Below are 5,104 nucleotides of genomic sequence, written 5' to 3' on the forward strand. Positions count from 1 at the left end.
CTTCTTGAATAATATGATGAAGATGGTAGATGGTAGAAGTTTGTATTTTTAAAATGCTCTTATCTAGCAAAAAGAAGAAAAAAGTCAGCAATCCAACGTCATTGTACTTAACTAGATCACTGATTTTAACAAAACTTCTTTTGTTACTGAACACAAGTTTGTGTGCCCTATGAACAGTGAGGCCAAATAAACTGAACCGTAGGAGTCTGAAGGAGAGAAAAGTTTATTGCAGGACCAAGCAAGGAGAACTGGTGGCTTGTGCTCAAAAACCCCAAACTCCCTGATAGTTTTTAGGGAGAAGTTTTTATAAGCAAAAGTTGGGGTGAGGGCTGCAGGGTGTGTGACTTTCTTCTGACTGGTTGGTGGTGAGGTAACAGGGCGGTGCTCCAAGAATCTTGTGCTCAACCAGAAGTTACCATCCTCAACCTGGGTGGGGGCCCTAGTTCTGCAGAAGAACTCAACGGTATTGTTGTGTATATTCCTTGAGGAGGAACCAGGACCCTTCCTCAAGCCTGCACTATTGTTTCTTGACTGCTCTTCCCTTCTTTCTACATTCTCTCCCTTCCTGTATTAGCAACTGTTTGAATCTACTTTTTGAAACTCAGGGAAGGTCATGGAAGCTGAGTGAAGCCTATTTTCTACAAACAAGAAACAAAGGACACAAAAAGGATTTGTACCAGGGACCCCCACGGGGTCCTGCTCAGTTTCACTTTGTTTTTAATCTTAGTGACCCATGAATCACACAAGTCTGGGAGCTGTTACTATAGTCCTATTTTGTTGGGTGGCAACTTCATTGGGAGCTTCCCAGGTGTCATCTGAAACTGACCCTGTATGTGGAGAGCAGGGAGAGACCAAAGAAAGAGGTAGACCACTCTAGGTTAGTAGGTGGCAAGTTTAATAAGCAAGGGAGCTTAATTTACAAAGCTCATATTGAGCAGCCCAAGATAAATAGATCTAGCCCCCACTCACCAAATTTTAAAAGTTTAAACAGAGGCTTTAACTGGGTTAAGTCACATACACAATCCAGATGTTCTCACTGCCACATTACTATATCCTTGTGTAGCTTCTAGTACAAAGAAGGCAAGCAAGGACAGTGGAGGGAGTGAGCAGCTTCCAAATAACTGGCCCAGCTCACAGGTCAAACTGGCAGTCACATCTTCTTAATGACCTTCCCTAACACACTTCTCTATTTTGCAGGGGAAGACATTGAGGCCCCGAGAGGTGAAATATCTTCCTTATGATCGTCCAATTAATCAGTGGCAGCACCAGACCTAAAACCCAGGCATTTTCATTCTTTTATCAATGGTCATTAACGTAAATTTTTGAAGAATAAAAAGTCTCATTTCCATCCAGAATTTTTGCTTTGCTTTTTCTTCCATCCAGAGTTTTTGAACATTAAAAAAAAAAAAAAATAGAGTATTAAAGAAGTTCCAATGTTTTTTGGCTTATCAAAACTAACATGCATATCTAAATTTATTCATATTTGAGCAGAGAATCTAATACAAAAATATTGCCTTTCCACTTGTGTTTACTTTAGAATTGATTCACCCTTTCAGAAATACCTAACCCATCATGAAATTCTGTCCTAATAAATGATAGAAGCAAGTGACAACATATCAGCCCAGCAGGTGACAAGCATTCACATCCCAGGAGAGTAAGTACTTAGAATTCTCAGTTGAATTTAAGTGGCTTTGGAAATGTTTGCAGAAGTTAGAAACTCTTTCTAGTATCTTTTGGCAGCCTATTGGAAGAGCAGGTAGCCAAGAATTTTACTTTGAAAGATGTAATTGGGTCAGTAACTATGGGTGATTTTTGTTGTTAACGTTGCTTACAGTAAAGATAGGAAACATTTGTTTGGAGGCAGTGAAAAACACCTCTGCCCTGAGATAAACAATTTGCATATCCGGAGAGATGACAAAAGGCAGCCTCCCCAGGGACCTGACACTGGCTTTTCTAGGTCTTGAGAAGTGACAGAGTTGTTTCCTTAGCTGCTAAGAAGCATATACTAGTTAGATTCTTGAATAAAACACAAGGATGTAATTTGAATCCCTAGGCATGCTACACTTAGATTGGTTTACTCCTGTTGTCTGAAAATGAAAGTTTTTATAATTATGTTCATAATGTCTTTGAACTCTGAGCATCTGCCTGAAACAGCTGTTTCTGATTAAAATTAAACCGAAAATTTTCACCAGTGGAGAATCTGCAGCAGATAAAAAGGAAAAATTGTGGGCATAATGGGGACAGTGCAAAAGTTTCAGCTTTCTTCTGCTCACTCCAGATTATGTGCCAGAAGCCCTTGCTCATTTTATTTGGAGAAATAGAAGGAGTTTAATGTTAAAAGTGGGAAATCTTTGAAGATACAAGACCTCTTTTCAGCCACAGTGCTAAGACTTCAACCAGTTCCCTAATAGAAGAAAGTATTTCAGTCTTCCACAACAACAAAAATCAACATGTAGTTGACTTTAAGTGTTCTTAGAAGCATTTTTAAAATTATAATAATTGTGTTTGGGGAATTTATAATTCCTACTACTAATGGGAACAGTATGGTTAATTCTAAATTCATACTTTCTAGGCTAGGTGATAGTACCCAGTTATTCAATCAATACACTAATCTAGGTATTGCTATGAAGGTATTTTGTAGATATGGTTAGCATTTACAGTCAACTGCCTTTAAGTAAAGGAGATTATTCTCCTTAATATGGGTGGGCCCGTCCAATCAGCTGAAAGGCTTTAAACGCAAATACTGAGGTTTCTGTGAAGAAGAAGAAATTCTACCTAAAGACTTCAGAATCAACTCCTGATGTTTCCAGCCTGCAGGCCTGTCTTACAAATTTTGAACTTGCTAGCCTCCACAATAGCAAAAGCCAATTCCTTGAAATAAATCTCTTTATATACATACATATATATATGTTGTCTACTTGTTCTGTTTCTTTGGAGAACGCTGACTGCTACACCTTCTGAATAATAAAAACTTTTTATATGGATGAAAACAGCCCTAATATTTGCAAAATGGTTATCACTGTTCACCATAAACCAGCAATTATTATAAATTAAAACCCTCTCCCCTATTTTCCCATCAGCATGATTTTTATTTCTACACCTCAATTCCTCATTGTTTATCCCACCCTCAGATATATTATTGCTTGATTAGTTATAATGAGAAGTCAAATATCAAAAAAGGAGGCAATTCTCTTAAATTTTCTTTCAAAAAAAGTGATTATGCCTACTTTAAATAGGTGGAAAGAGGGGTCATGTATTAAACTCTTAAAACTATTACTTATCAATATTAAAGATATTTTAAAAACCTTCCTCTGCTCCATCCTCAGCTAGTTATTTGATAAAGGAAGGAGAGGAGAGAAGGGAAAAAGAGAGAGAGAGATTGAAAATAATTTGACGCTGTTTACTAGAACTGCAACAGACTATTACCTAATTTGGGAACTTGAGACAAAGAAAAAAGTGGACATTATACTAGCTACCAGGGAATTATTCTACCATCAAGAACTTATAGGAAAAAAGATTAGATTATGGTACCTGCTCATCTAGTTCATATTACTGGAGATAAGATGAGTAAACTATGATCCCTATCATCTATTTTTTTTTTTTTTTTTGGCCGCTTGCGCGGCTTGCAGGATGTTAGCTCCTCTGCTGGGACTGAAGCCGCACCCTCGGCAGTGTAAACACAAGAGTCCTAACCACTGGACCGCCAGGGAATTCCCTGTCATCAATTTATTTACAGAGAAAAATGCTAGACACCAAATCACAGTGGCAAGGTCACCATTTCTCTATGACATTTATCTTTAACCTTGTATATCAATTCTGCTACTTCTATGTCTAAAGGATTGTGCAAAAAAAAAGACGAAATAAATGGCAAATTTTATGAGCTTAAGTAGCTTATTTTTTTTCTTTTTTAGTTTATCCAAAATTTTAATTCGTTTAAAACACTAGTTCAGAATCTGTGTCCTTCTTGAAATTCAGCTACTGTCAAGTAGAATTGCTAGTTTTTGTTTCTATTGTTTTTTGCCTTCAAAAAATAATGAGGTTTATTTCTGATAGCTTTTACAGTTTTCTTGTGAAGATTATTTTTAATGTATGGTATTTTCAAGGGATAATAATATATGAATACCTTTGTGTCATACATTGCAAGTAGAAGCCATTAGTTCATAACCCAGAAAGTAAGCTAAAAAGGAATGCAAAGAGAAAGAAAATTTTACATGTTTTTATGTTACTAATTAGCATCCTTTCATTTCAGCTTGAAGAATTCTTTTCAGCCTTTCTCATGAAGCAGGTCTAGTTGTGATGAACTCCTTCAGCTTTTGTTTGTTAGGGAAAGTCTTTATCTCACGTTCATTGCTGAAGAATAACTTTGCTGGGGAAAGTATTCTTGGTTGGCAGTTGCCCTATGGGGGTTCCCTTGTATGAGAGCATTTTTTTCTCTTGCTGCTTTTAGAATCCTTTTAAGTAGCTTAAATGTTAGAATGCAAATGATCATTATGTTAGAGTTATTATTATGCATGGCACAATACTGCCAAACTTAGTAGCTTAAAATAATATAAATGTATTATCTTACAGTTGCTGCAGGAAAATGAGAGCAGCTTAAGTGGGTGATTCCAGCTCAAGATCTCTCATGAGTTGTAGTCAAGTTGTCATCCTGGGTTACAGTCAACTGAAAGTTTGACTGGGGCTGGAATATCCTCTTCCAAGATGGCTTTCTCACGTGGATGTTGGCAGAAAGCCTTAGTTCCTCACTGCAGGAACCTCTCCATAGGGCTTCTTGAGTGTCCTCACAACATCAGCTGGTTTCTCCCACAGAGCATGATTCAAGAGAGCAAGAGGAAAGTTTCTTTCTTTTTTTTTTTGGCCATGTCACGTGGCATGAGGGATCTTGGTTCCCAGACCAGTGATCGAACCCATGCCCCCTGCAGTGGAAGCGTGGAGTTATTTTTGGTTTTTTTGTTTTATTTTGTTTTTATTTATTTATTATTTATGGCTGTGTTGGGTCTTCGCTTCTGTGCGAGGGCTTTCTCTAGGTGCGGCAAGTGGGGGCCGCTCTTCATCGTGGTGCGCGGGCCCCGCATTATCGCGGCCTCTCTTGTTGGGAGCACAG

The sequence above is a fragment of the Balaenoptera physalus genome (assembly GCF_965194825.1).
Source record: "Balaenoptera physalus genome assembly, chromosome: 9".
NCBI classification, from domain to species: domain Eukaryota; kingdom Metazoa; phylum Chordata; class Mammalia; order Artiodactyla; family Balaenopteridae; genus Balaenoptera; species Balaenoptera physalus.